This window comes from Hyperolius riggenbachi, chromosome 2 (assembly GCF_040937935.1).
Source record: "Hyperolius riggenbachi isolate aHypRig1 chromosome 2, aHypRig1.pri, whole genome shotgun sequence".
Classification (NCBI taxonomy): Eukaryota; Metazoa; Chordata; class Amphibia; order Anura; family Hyperoliidae; genus Hyperolius; species Hyperolius riggenbachi.
The window spans coordinates 217,704,011-217,719,553 of NC_090647.1; the positions used below are offsets into that span (position 1 = coordinate 217,704,011).

Consider the following 15,543-nt stretch of genomic DNA (forward strand, 5'->3'; position numbering starts at 1 on the left):
GGATATCCTGTTTATGGAAAGCTATTACCACTAGGATGTTTGTAGAGGGTCACCAATAGCTTATGTAAAATGCAAGACACAGTAGATTCCTGCTATGAACAAGATTCTGTTGGCTTGTGGGAGTCTAATGAGCATGTGTGTTTAGAATACTCCATTTAAAATGGAGAAGTTCATGCTTTCCATTCAAAGTGAACAGATGTGTATGGAGAAACTGCATGAGCTAAAAACCATGGAGGAAATCATAGTAAACACACAGTAGTTGTGATCTTTGTAAAGGGTGGCTGAAAAGGCATGATAAGTATAATGAATATACAGTAGAAATATTTATATAGAATGATGTCACAAAAATCAAAGCATGTCATTATGCATAACAATATGTATAATATTGACAAAATTACCTTATTATTATAAATTGTCCTGCAATCCCTTAAAGCAGTAATAGCTATCATGCAAAGTTCACACTGTGAATGATCGTTACAGTAGTAGTGTCACCATATGAAGGTGTTCTCACTGAAGCATTTTGATTTTTAGAAAATAGAAAATGTGCTGCCTGATCCATTTTTATAGTGATTTTTTTCTTAACCACCCTGGCGTTCTATTACCTGCGCCAGGGTGGCGGCGCAGCAGTTAAAAATTTTTTTTTCTAAATAATGTAGCTAGCCTAGCGCTATCTACATGATGCCCCCCTCCCTGCGGCGTCCGGCGCGTATCTTCAATCGCCGCCGGCGCGTACCCACGTAAGGAAATCCCGTTCAGGGCTTCCCCGTCGTCATGACGAAGATCGCGATGACGTCATCGATGTCGTCGATGTTGTGATGGAGTCTCGATCCACCCCTCAGTGCTACCTGGCACTGATTGTCCAGGCTGCGCAGGGGTGTCGGCGGGGGGGCGGCGGTTACGCGGCGGGTAGCAGCACATTGGCGGCGAGCAGCGGCGATCGGGACCAACATGCAGCAAGCACTTGTATTTTTTTTTTTAAATTTGTGAAAATCGGCCCAGCGGGGCCTGAGCGGCGCCCTCCAGCGGTCATGGACGAGCTGAGCTCGTCCATACCGCTAAGAAGGTTAAAGGAATGTGCAAAAATGCACATTCTTTTAAAAAATTGCTCTAAAAATTGCTTTGCAAAATGGCAATCACTAAGCCCATAATGATTGTGATTGCATATTATAGTGTGAACTAGGCCTCACACTGCTTTATTCATTAAGTTGGATGCTAAGTTATATCTAATATTACTAAAACAACATCAAAGATCACAATCCCATTTTAACCACCATTCAGGTGATTTCTACATTATGTCCTCTTACCAAGATAAAAGTAGTTTTTATCTAATTGGCAATGAGTGGTAAGAACTCAGCTATCATGCTATAGTACTGTATATGTTTCTTTAAGTGTAATGAATTGTGGTGTCAATGAGACTAATGTGAATTCTTGATACGGAGGCTGGATGATAAAGTATGGTTCTTGCCAGGTAAAATACGTGTAATTGTGATTTTCTGCTCTTATAGTTTACATTCCTCTGTCATAATATGCAATAAGGAGCATAATATCCTTACTTAAAATCAGAGCTTTCATCTTTAGAGCTTCCTGTACATCCTCTCCTTTTATAGACCACTCAAAGGACTATTAATAATCATTATGTTACTAGTGAGGTCCTTCTGTTCCTTTGAAAAACTTGCTCAAGTAATCCGCTCCCCCAACCATCAGCACATACCATGCTAGGAAGTCAAGTTCAGCACACACCAGAAAATAGAGTTTTATTACATAATCTTGGAGCCTCTATGAAAAAAATAATAATTTCAGCTTTTGATAGTAGTGTTTCAAAAAGACTAAAAATTATCTTTTGTTTGTATTGCTTTCTGGGTCCTCATTTGATAGACTGACTTTCTAATATGTTTTCGCACCCAAACTAAGAAAAAAGTGTCAAAGTATCTCCTGGAACTGGGCTGTAAGGTCAATAAAAATGTGAAGAAGTACGATGGTAGTGTCCAGAAAGTACAATACAAACACATGAGGATGCACACCATATAAATAAGCAATAATGCTTATACTAGCTATAATAATGCTGGGTGCTGTGTAAATTGATATAAACTATATACATATGAAAACACGCACACCTTGTAGTTTCAATTGCAAAAAAGGTGTATTAAAAGTCATAGATTGACAGAGTACAGTCAAAAACATGTAAAAAGGCTCAAGAGTACATATATACACATACAGGTGTACAGCAATAATCAGCAGACCTCATGAATACAGCGTACAGGCAGTGAATTAAGTGCAATCAAAGTGCACATTATGAGACATGAGTAGAATGGCTAGATAGCTATGGCTACTAAAACAGCAAGGTACTGACTGATACTGACACCTGAATCAGAATGGCAGGGAAAACCATATGTAGCAATCACACAGAGTGAACAACGAGGTACAAAACACCGCTGCATTACCCAGACGCAGCGTTTCGGAAAGTTCCTTTATCAATGGGACAGGCAGGAGAGCAGCTGAAGCAGGACATCACCGCTCTGCCGCTCTGCTTCAGCTGCTCTCCTGCCTGTCCCAAGGAACTTTACGAAACGCTGCGTCTGGGTCTGGGTAATGCAGCTGTGTTTTGTACCTCGTTGTTCACTCTGTGTGTATTGCTACATATGGTTTTCCCTGCCATTCTGATTCAGGTGTCAGTATCAGTCAGTACCTTGCTGTTTTAGTAGCCATAGCTATCTAGCCATTCTACTCATGTCTCATAATGTGCACTTTGATTGCACCTAATTCACTGCCTGTACGCTGTATTCATGAGGTCTGCTGATTATTGCTGTACACCTGTATGTGTATATATGTACTCTTGAGCCTTTTTACATGTTTTTGACTGTACTCTGTCAATCTATGACTTTTAATACACCTTTTTTGCAATTGAAGCTACAAGGTGTGCGTGTTTTCATATGTATATAGTGCCCAGAAAGTAACCATTAGCTTTTATCTGCTATTTAAGATATTATTTCTGTGTAATTTAATTTGCAACTATCAGGTCAACTCCTTCTCCCCATGCACTTGTCCTGTGACTGCAGAACACCTCTAACTGATTGTTCAACGGCAACAACACAAACCTCCCTCCCACAATTACGCCAACCCACAACTGAGAACTGTGATACTACTACAACAACAGGATTGAAAATTTGTAAAAAGATATGCTAAATGCTTAAATAAAGATGATTATTATGTGAAGGAATAATAAACATACAGTTTTTCTAAAATAAAATAAAATGTTTTCTGAATTATTGAATAAAAACAGCTGTTACTTTCCAGATGACGCTCATATTTCTACCTGTCAAGTCTCTCACAATGAAGACTTTTTTTATTTATTGATTGGATTTTTCTGATGTCATTTTCAATTAGATTTTTGAACAGTCATGTGTATTATGCAATGTGTGCTATAATATTTTTTGGCTATAGCTACAGATTTATACAAATAAGGTGCAATTCCATTAAAATAAGAATTTGTAATGTTCTTGTTAAATATTATTCGGCAACATCAGCTGTATTAGTCAGTAAATTGTCTGTATCCACTTCAATATCATACTGTCACTAGCAGAGCTGTAGCTAGAGTTAGCTACTACCTTTAATAAAATGTTAAAAATGAAGACCACTGGACACTGACAGCTTCTACACTTGTAATAATGACTATTGTGATTCATACCACATCAAGGTGATGCTGCTTTCAGAGATACAGAGAAACCATATTATACAAACCCAGTTGAGTGTGAAAGTGTGAAGTTTTGTCAGACAGGAGCATGAAGTGTGAACTGAGTGTAAATAAAACTTCACCTCACTAAGCAGGTAATGAGAAACAAAAGAAAGTCCTGCTTCTATTTCTTACACAGTAAATGATTGGTAAATAGCTGCTGCTGGAGAGGTCATTTCAGGCAGTACATCGGGATGCTGCTAGCAATAAACTTAACCAATTTTTTTAGACATAACTAAAGTAAGCTGTCTGGGAAGAGGGTCCATTAGAATAACAGCTAGCTATCACAAGTGCAGACTGTGGCATAGCAGATGGATGAAGACCCCTGGCAGACATAGCCAGAGTTTGCAAATACATATTTCTAGTCAGATGGTTTCAGTTTTTTTAAAATCGTTATTGCTAGTAAAACAGCTTCAGATAGACTAAAAAAATTAAGAAAATTATTGGTCAAGATTATTGTTTTCATGGCTTGTGAAGTTAGGTTCCTATCAGCTAAAATGATAGCTAGGATAATGGCAGATAAAAATTAAGGTCAATGTCACATAAGCAATACAACTCCAAATATACATTCAGGATTTACAGCTGAGGAGCCTATTGGCACATAAGCTCTGGGGTCCTAAACTCCACCCCTTAACACAGACCACACCTCCTCAAGTCCCTTTTTTATGAAGTAAAATTACACAGGGTAATGCAGATATTAACGAAGACAAGTAGAGAATACCAACAATGTGCATATATTATCAACAAAGTGTAGAATTTAACAAATATAAGCTGATATTATCAGCAACAAGCAGATCATTCAAATCACAAGGATACTATATTAATACAAATTAATAGGTTCTAATCCCAGGCAGGTAGTAATACATGGATTTTAGTGATAGGAAGGTGCTGGGGGAAGGCAATATGAATGGTAAATAATTATGCAGATAGAAAGTGGAGAAATCAAAATCTGCTGCAATGGCATTTAATTGATCTAGTTTCAATTTGTTGTTGGAGGAGAGGTCAATGACATTAGGGTACACCTGTACACAACAGTTTTTCCTCAAACACCATCAATTGATCGTTTCAAATTAAAAAAAAAAACACTGGTAGCTTTAGCAGGGGTTATACCACTATTTTGCTTGATGCACTGGATTCAGACAGCTGATAACTACTTACCTGACTTGATAACCTTGCTTAATCAACTATTACAATTTCAGCTAGTAGTAATCAGTCGATTCTAGTATCAGGCTAGCAGTGATTGGTTGATTCTAGTGGCAGGTTCTAGTGGATTCTAGTGACACTAGAATCATTTGATTCATGTGGCAGACAGACAGTGAGCAGTTAATTCTAGTAGCAGACAGGCTCTGATCAGTCAATTCTAAGTGGCAGACATGCAGTGACCCGTTGATTCTAGTGGTAGACAGGCAGAGATCAGTCAATTCTAGTGACATGCAATTGTAGTGGCACGCCCCCAAGGTGTCCATAAGTATTAGGGAGCTAAAGATGTCCCCAAATATAGGTAGCTAGAAGTGCCTTCCTTCCCCCAGTATAGATAGCTAGATGTGCCCCCACTCCCCATAGAAGTAGCCAGATGTGCCCCCTTCCCCTATAGATGGCCAGATGTGCTCCCAGATAGCCATATATGGCCCCCTTACCTCCATAAAGATAGTCAGATGTGCCTCTGCTCCCTCCTATAGATAGCCATATATAGATATAGATCCCCCTCATAAAATAGTCAGATGTGCCCTCCCCCCATAGACAGATTTGCCCCCCTTCCCCATAGATAATCCGATGCCCCATCCCCTTATAGATAGCCAGATATTTTCCTCTTTCCCCTATAGCTAGTAAGATGTGCCCCTGTGCCACCCCCCCATTTCTGACTATAGATAGTCAGATAAGTCCTTCCCCACAACAACTCACAATCTAATATCTACCATAGTCATGATATTATGTCTACCATATCATTATTATGTATTTATATTTTACTGACATCTTCTGAAGTACTTTACAGAGTACATAGTCATGCCAGTGATTGGCATCAGAGGAGCTCACAAACTAATCCTACCATAGTCCTAGTCTTATGTCCTACCATATTATGAATATGCATCTTCTTGCAGCACTAGCAGAGCTCATTCACTACCATAGTCAAAGGAGAAGAGGGGGGGGGGGTGCACACTTTTACCACCTTATAGCACACAATCTTTAAAACGCCTTACAATTCAAATGTGGTAAATAAAAGTCATTGTTTGGCTGCTTTCTGATTAGTCATGGAAACCTAAACTCCCAAAAACAATATGATGTTTATAGTATGAATTTCAATATATATTTATGAACTATTAAATCTAGGGCACTATTTAGTTTTTGTAAATCTGAATTTTCTAAGCATTACAAATTTATGTGGATGCTAATTTATTAATGAAAAAAAATACTTTATAGGTTTTACAAATATGCCTATAACACAGGGAAAACTCTTCTTTTTTGGCTTAGTCTTGGGCCAATGTCTCTTAAGGTTAGTATAAGCATATCTTCAAAACACATTTGACTTAGACAGAAAATCTATACCGATATTAAAAAGAAGAATAAAATCCTAGTGAGACAAGTGAAATCTGCTAAAATACAATGCTAATTGCTAATGAGACATGACAAAGATGAAGAGCATTAATGCTTATGTTTGATGTCCTGGGAGCTTTTCGTCCCAATACTTATATTCTAATTAGCTACTTTAAGGATTAAGAACTTAGACAGAATACCCCTGGGCCTACGGAGAAACACACACTGTAAAATGTAATAATAAAATATCTCTCTATTCTTAACAAATAATGAGGCACATTGCTGAAATCTGCCATCCATGATATAAACTATTATTCTAAAAAAATAAATAAAATAAAAAACTAGGCTTGTTTTGAGCAAGTGTAGAAGTTATTTTATAATGCATAGTATAATTTAAATGTGTGAAAAAGGCAATAATTTAAATACAGATAAGTAGATAAGTAAGGATGCTATATTTTTTGCAAAGAAAAAGAAATAATGAAAGAGAAAAAAAGAAAGAAAGAAAGAAAGAAAGAAAGAAAGAAAGAAAGAAAGAAAGAAAGAAAGAAAGAAAGAAAGAAAGAAAGAAAGAAAGAAAGCTTTATTAAAAAGGGAAATAGAAAAAAAATAATGATAGCAAATTTATAGCAATTGCCAACGAGTCAGCAATGACCTTCAATCAGTTTACCGTTAAGCTGAAATACAACAACAAATGTAGACAGATGAACGGTTATTTAGGAAAAGCAGAATTGAAAATATGAAGAAATTAAGGCAATCACACAGTGGCATAGCTAAAAGTCATAGGGCCCTGTAGCAAAATGTTCATGGGGCCCTCTGCACTAGGCACTGTTGAGCAATGTCACCTGCCTCTACTCTATAGATATGAGGTGATTGGGCAGTTTACATTCCCGTGCAAAGTACACTGTGTATAGTGGGCTAATGCTGGGAATACATGATCATTTCTCTGACAAATTTAAATTCACTCCTATGAGAAAATCAATCAGAAAAACAATCAAAATCACATTGGACCTATAGGAAATAATCTATTGAGGCATCTATCTGCCCAAAAAACTGATAGTGTATTCCCAACATTAGAGACAAGGTCAGAGGGTGGAGAGTCAAATGAAAGTAAATAGCATAGTGAATTCATGAAGTACAGCATGGGCCCCCTTTGCTTCAGGGACCCATAGCAGTTGCAATGGCTGCTATGGCTATTGCTACACCCCTGCAATCACTCAAAAATGTCATTAATCATTTTAAAGTCAATTGAAGTATGACTAAATGATAGGTTGCTTTATTTAATACATATTTCTAAGAATACATTTCTCATTCTTAGCAGTGTTACTTGAATTTCACCTTAATTCAGTTTTACAATTGTTTGCTCAAGTTGAACCCAATGCACTGGTTTATTTAGGAGCCAAATTCTAATTCTGTTAATGGGAAAAAATGTTGTGCATTGTGGTCTCTAGAGAGCTTGTGCAGGGGCAAAATTCTAAAACATATATACATGGGAAGACATCCACTTGTGCGCAGAACACTATGCAATAAAAAAAGGGTGGAAGAGCTATTTTATTTTCATTGTAAAGGGTGTTTTATGCAACTTTGACCCAGAAAAGACACCAGTTCTTAACGTCACAATTTAGTATCATTCTATAATCCTGATTCAATTTTTAGGGAGTCACTGTGGCTTATTTTTGGGGTTGTTTAACCGGTTCAGCACCGCAGTCCGAAAATCTCATGCATCCGAGCAACGTTCACCTCCCATTCATTCGCCTATAACTTTATTGCTACTTATCACAATGAATTGATCTATATCTTGTTTTTTCCGCCACTAATTAGGCTTTCTTTGGGTGCTACATTTTGCTAAGAATTATTTTTTTCTAAATCTATTTTAACAGGAAGATTAAGAAAGAAATGAAAAAAATTCATTATTTCTCAGTTTTTGGCCATTATAGTTTGAAATTAATATACGCTAGCGTAATTAAAACTCATGTATTTTATTTGCCCATCTGTCCCGCTTATCACACCAGTCAAACGATGTCCCTATCACAATTTATGGTGCCGATATTTAATTTAGAAATAAAGGTGCATTTTTTCAATTTGCGTCCATCACTATTTATAAGCTTATAATTTTAAATAATATAATAACATATTCTCTTGACATGCATATTTAAAAAGTTCAGACCCTTGGGTAACTATTTATGTTGTTTTTGTTTTTTTTTAATTGTATTTTTTAGTTTTATTTTTTAATAAAAAAGTGTATGTGGGTAATTTTTGGTGTGGGAGGGAAACTGTTAATTTTAAATGTAAAATATATATATTTTTTTATTAAAAATGAATTGTGGTGCAGTTTACTATTCGGCCACAAGATGGCCACAGTGAAAATAGTCCTAGATGCGAACGATTTCGCATCTAGGAACTTAAAAGCAGGGGGAATGTTTCCTGGGGGCAGAAATACTGCGCTCTCTGGAGAGAAAGCGTCTGTATTTCTGCGGGGAAGATAGATCGGTGAATGGGAATTATCGGGGGGCTAGCAGCGGGCAGCGGGAGCGCGCGGGGGGGGCGCGCCCGATCGCGCACACGAGGCGGCGGCAGCAGCAGTGCCTATCTGGACGATAGGCATAAAGGGTTGAGTTCCAAGGGAATGTTTGTGCATGCTGTGGATTGGTTCGATGAGGTTTGATGGACCTCATTTTCCAGTAGGACTCCCCATTATATATAATACTACACCTGAGGACAGCAGATTATTGTTCTACCCATAAAACATTGTCAGGGATATGTCAGTCAAACAAATAAAACACATGTTGTAGTAGTAAATGTGTATTAAACACACTCCTATTTTCAATCTTCATGAGTCATGACGGTCACAATGCTATAGCACTAGACTAGAGAGTTATTTAAAACAGTCAAAGACATTGGGATGGAACAAAAAATAATTTAATCCTGTGTATGTGTGTCTGTAAATATACAACACTAGTAGTCATATTTAGTGTTGAGCTCAAATTTCGCATAGCAGCAATTTTTAAGTGAAATTATTTGAAAGAAACCCAGTCTAACAGTGACGTAACAACACAGACTTGCTTATATAAGAAACGCTTCACTTCAGATGATCTAGTTATCATGGAAGTTATTGTCAAAATGGGTAAGGCAAAAGATTTAAATGACTTTGAATGCGCAATGATCGTTGCAAGAAGAGCTGGTGCTAGCGTCTCTGAATCAACGACTCTTTTAGGATTTACTCACCCAGCAGTATCCCGAGTGTTTAGAAACTGTCAGTTGGAAGAAAAATCAAGCAATAAGGACTATTCTAATCTAATCTAATATAATATATATATACAGTATATATATATATATATATATATATATATATATATATATATATATATATATATATATATATATATATAGTGGAATGCAAAAGTTTGGGCAACCTTGTTAATCATCATGATTTTCCTGTATAAATCGTTGGCTGTTAAGATACAAAAATGTCAGTTAAATATAACATATAGTCGACACACACAGCGATATTTGAGAAGTGAAATTAAGTTTACTGGATTTACAGAAAGTGTGCAATAATTGTTTCAACTAAATTAGGCAGGTGCATACATTTTGGCACCCCAGAAAAGAAATGAAATCAATATTTAGTAGATTCTCCTTTTGCAGAAATTACAGCCTCTAAACGCTTCCTGTAGGTTCCAATGAAAGACTGGATTCTGCTTGAAGGTATTTTGGACCATTCCTCTTTACAAAACATCTCTAGTTCATTCAGGGTTGATGGTTTCCGAGCATGAACAGCTCTCTTTATATCACACCACAGATTTTTAATTGTATTCAGGTCTGGGGACTGAGATCGCCATTCCAGAACGTTGTCTTTGTTCCTCTGCATGAATGCCTTAGTGGATTTTTAACAGTGTTTAGGGTCATTGTCTTGTTGAAAGATCGGTGCAGCTTTAGCTTTGTCACTGATTCCTGGACATTGGTCTCCAGAATCTGTTGATACTGAGTGTAATCCATGCGTTCCACAACTAGAAAAAGATTCCCAGTCCCTGCACTGGCCACACAGCCACACAGCATGATGGAACCACCACCATATTTTACTGTAGGTAGCAGGTGTTTTTCTTGGAATGCTGTGTTGTTTTTCCTCCCTTGTTATGCCCAAATAACTCAATTTTAGTTTCATCACTCCACAGTACCTTATTCCAAAATGAAGCTGGCTTGTCCAAATGTGCTTTAGCATACCTCAAGTGGCTCTGTTTGTGCTGTTGGGAGAAAAAAGCCTTCCTCTGCATCACTCTCACATACTGCATCTCCTTGTGTAAAGTGCGCTGAATGGTTGAATGATGCCCAGTGATTACATCTGCAGCAAGATGATGTTCTAGGTCTTTGGTGCTGGTCTGTCGGTTGACTCCAACTGTTCTCACCATTCGTCACTTCTGTTTATCCGAGATTTTTTCTTGGTCTGCCACTTCAAGCCTTAACTTGAACTGAGCCAATGGTTTTCCGTTTCCTCAACATGTTCCTAACTGTGGAAACACACAGCTGAAATATCTGAGACAGCTTTCTGTATCCTTCCCCTAAACCATGATGGTGAACAATCTTTGTCTTCAGGTCATTTCAGAGTTGTTTTGAGACCCCCATGTTGCTACTCTTCAGAGAGAATTAAAAGAGGTGGGAAGCTTACAATTGACCCCCTTAAATACTCTTTCTTTTAATTGTATTCACCTGTGTATGTAGGTCAGGGTTCACTGAGTTTACCAAGCCAATTTTAGTTCCAATAATTAGTTCTAAAGGTTTTGGAATCAATAAAATGACAACAGTGCCCAAATGTATGCACCTGCCTAATTTTATTTAAACAATTATTGAACACTTTCTGTAAATACAATAAACTTAATTTCACTTCTCAATTATCACAGTGTGTGTCTCCTATATGTTATATTTAACTGACATTTTTATCACAACAACCAACGATTTATACAGGAAGATCGTGACGATTGACCAGGTTGCCCGAACTTTCACATCGCACCAGGGTCGGACTGGGCCACAGTAGTACAGTTTTTTCCCTTGGTGGGCCCCACCTCCAGGTCTCTGGTGGCCCCCCCCCCTTCCTTGTCTGACAGAGCTCCAATTGCTGCCCGCAGCACAAAAATTCTCTTCCTAGTGCTGTAATCACTCATGCTGAGAGCAGTGGCGTAGCTAAGGGGCTGTAGGCCTCGATCAGGGGCGTAGCAATGGGGATAGCAACCATAGCGTTGCTATGGGGCCCCTACCTCACAGGGGGCCCGCAGCAGGATGCCCCACTAGGTGCTGGAGGGGTCGCAGCATGAGGGGAGAGCTTGGTGGCACGTCGGTGGGGAGGGGGGACGGGCCCCCCTCCCTCACCTCGGGCTCTCCCCTCTGCCCTCTGCGCTCCCCTCCAGCATTGAATAAACATTGTATGCAGGCGGAGGCAGCGGTGGCAGATACATACCTTCCGTGCACTCCACCAATGCGTCTCTCTCTAGCCTCTCTCTAGCCTCTAACGCAACTTCCTGTTTATACCGGAAGTAGTGTCAGAAGCTAGAGAGAGACGCATCGGTGGAGCGCATGGAAGGTATGTATCTGCCGCCGCCTCCACCTGCATACAATGTTTATTCAATGCTGGAGGGGAGCGCAGAGGGGAGAGCCCGAGGTGAGGGAGGGGGGGCCCCACTGACTGACATGCCACCAAGCTCTCCCCTCATGCTGCGACCCCTCCAGCCCTCAAAAACGGCCCTGAGCGGGCCCGGGGGGAGGGGCGGCCTAACCTAGAGGGTGCCGCCTGTCAATCACTACCTAACCTGGGAGTCCCTGTCATTCACAACTTAACCTGGGGGGGGGCGCCTGTCACTCACTACCTAACTGGGGGGCGCCTGTCACTCACAACCTAACCTGGAGGTCCCTGTCACTCACAACCTAACCTGGGGGGGGGCGCCTGTCACTCACTACCTAACCTGGAGGTCCCTGTCAGTCACTACCTAACTGTGGGTCCCTGTAGCTCACAATCTAACCTGGGGGGTCCCTGTCACACACAACCTAACCTGGGGGTCCCTGTCACTCACAAACTAACCTGGGGGTCCCTGTCACTCACTACCTAACTGGGGGTCCCTGTCGCTCACTACCTAACTGGGGGTCTCTGTCGCTCACAACCTAACCTGGGGGTCCCTGTCACTCACTACCTAACCTGGGGGGCTCCTGTCACTTCTTAACCTGGGGGGCGCCTGTCACTCACTACCTAACCTGGGGTCCCTGTCACTTACTACCTAACCTGAGGGTCCATCACTACCTAACTGGGGGTCCCTGTCACTCACTACCTAAACTTGGGGCTCCTGCCACTACATACCCTTGGGGTCCCTGTCACTACCTGAACTGGGGGTCACCTGTCACTACTTACACTGGGGTTCACCTGTCACTACTTACACTGAGGAGCTCCTGTCACTGCCTGAACTGGGGGGGCGCCTGTCACTACCTAAACTTGGGGACTCCTGGCGCTACCTTAACTAGGGGGCACCTGTCACTACCTAAACTATCCAGGCCAGCCAGCCCAGCATCACCACCAGCCAACCAGCCCAGAATCACTGTCAAAAAGGCCACAGCATCACCACCAGTCAGGCCAGCATTTACTTCAACCAGCCAAGCACAGCACAGCCTAGCATCACCACCAGCCAACCCAGCCACAGCATCACCGCCAACCCAGCCACAGCATTGGCCACAGCATCACCGCCAGCCAACCCGGCCACAGCATCACCGCCAGCCAGGCCACAGCATCACTGCCAGGCCTTTCAGCCCACACATCATCCCCAATCCAGCCAAAAACAGTATTGCCAGGCACAGCAGCCAGTACAGGAGAATTCAGAAGCCAGGTGAGAGGTGTCTACCATATTAAGGGGGCATTCTACCTATTTATGTGAAATGCTGTCTATTTATGTGCCTCATGACTGCTGAATTTGTCTTGTTGGGAGCCTCATGATTGCTGAATTTGTCTTGTTGGAGGCCTCATGATTGCTGAATTTGTGTTGTTGGGGGCCTCATGATTTGTTGGGGGCCTCATGATTGCTGAATTTGTCTTGATAGGGCCTCATGATTGCTGAATTTGTCTTGTTGGGGGTCACATGATTGCTAACTGCTAGACTATGGGAAAAGCTGAATCGTCATCATATGAGACAATAGCATTAAACCTACTTTTTTAGCTTTTTAAAACTAGGAGATTGTAAAAAAAATGAATTTATTTTTCAGGAGTAGGATGGATGAAATTGTTTATCTTCACAGTTTATTTTCAACTTGGATTTTCCATAATGTTCATATATGAGTTAAAACGTTTGTACAGTATTTAGTTTAAATTGCTGTTGCCACAAGGGGGCCCAGTGATTTCTAGTTACGCCCCTGACTACTACCTAAACTGGGGACACCTATAGACCTGGCTACTTATACTGTACTTAGAGGGGTGTGGGAATGTTGGGGTGGAGGGTCCTGGAGGAATGTTTGGGTGGGAGGTCCGAGGTCCGTGGGGTTGGAAGGTCGGGGGGGCATAACATTTTTTTTTGCTATTGGGCCCAGTCATTTCTAGCTACGCCCCTGGCCTCAATGCAAATTTTACAATGGGGCCCCCCAAGCACTCTATACATAACAATTGATACGATGCACCAACACCTGCCAATGGCAACTACAGTGTCAGAGGTGCAAGAAGGGGATGGGAAATAGCTTGTTAATGATTACCACTGTTCAAAGTATCTATAGAAGTGATTATTATGAGCCCAGGACCAATAGAGAGGTAATACTGTAGTTGAGGGAGGGCTCTTCGGGGCCCCTTTGGCCCAAGGTCCCTGATGCGGTCGCAACCTCTGTGGTCGCAACCTCTGCAAAGTAGGACATTACTTTATATTAAAGGAGGGGACTCTATGTAAAGTTTTGCTGGGCAGCAGTGTCTCTGAATTACAATGCTGCTAAGATCATGTACATTTGGCCCTGTCCATAATACATCACGACCACGCCCACCTTCCGGTGCATGGTCACGCCCTTTTTTCACCGCAATCATGGGATGTGTGGGCCCTAGGTTGAAATTTCTTTGGTGGGCCCCCAGTGTCCCAGTTCGACCCCGCCTGAAACTGTCCTTGGTGGGTTTTGAAGCTCCATACCAATAGAGTGCTTGGGACCCCATGTAATACTTGCACTGGGGCCCAAAGCTGCTTAGTTACTCCACTGAATGTGAGCTAGCTAACACAGCTCTAATGACAAAGGTAAGGAGCTGTGTCAGTTTAGAGAGGAAGGAAGTGGAGAGGCTGTCTCAGAGATGTCTGTAATGTCTCTGCTGCCCAAATTCTGCATAATGTCCCTAGGCTGATGGCACATTTGTGGCAGAAACAACATTACAGATAAAATGGATCCACTCAGCCACACTATAAGTGCTTTTCTGAGCACTTTGTGATTAACTAGTGCTTTCTGAGTGCTTTTTAAAAATCGTTCCCATTAATTTAATCGAGGTAAAAATCACGTAAAAATCACCATGATCACGCAATTGCATACGCAAAAAATTGCTGCAATTTTTATGTGATTTTACCGTTTTTTTAATCAAAGTGAATGTGAGTGATTTTTAAAAAGCGCTCAGAAAACGCTAATCAATCACAAAGCGCTCAGAAAAGCACTTATAGTGTGGCTGAGCCCTAAAGCAACATAGGGATTGGATATGATGCTATGTAGGGACTTAATATAAATCCATGTGTAAGGCTTGTAAAAGTTGTGATACAACGTATCTAGTTGAGTTACGAAAAACTAGAAGCTCCTATTTAGGCTTTTTCACACTGTATCCATTGCGTTCCATCGCCATGGACAATATAACCACAATGCAACCCAATACAATTATATTTCTATGGTATGTTCATTTCAGTGAATCTTTGGAGCAGTGCGATAGTTTACTGGACAATGTGTACATTCACAGTGGAAGTGAAGCCTACTTTAATGTACTGTATGCTTCACTGTATGGGTCATATCCCACTCTAAATGCATCATGCGGCTTTTCATCACTGTTACATTCCTATTGCAATGTGCAACGTGCGAGTGTGAAAGTCTTGAAACTGAATGTGCTTTAAAGGTAACCAGAGGCCCCCCAAAAAAGCTTTTATACATACCTGGGGCTTCCTCCAGCCCCATACGCATGGATTGCTCCCACGCCTCCGTCCTCTGCTGCCTGGATTCGCCGGTACTGGGTCCTGTCATGGCCGCCAGTCGGCCAGTCGGCTGGCAGATGCGGCCAATTGTCCGCATCACACGGGGCTCCCTCCATGTATGTA

General features: G+C 41.0%; 1 protein-coding gene across 7 annotated transcripts in view; it reads right to left on the reverse strand.

The window, feature by feature from the left end:
• Positions 1 to 15,543, reverse strand: part of GABRG3 (gamma-aminobutyric acid type A receptor subunit gamma3) — a 554,105-nt gene that overhangs the window by 152,188 nt on the left and 386,374 nt on the right. The window lies entirely within an intron of this gene.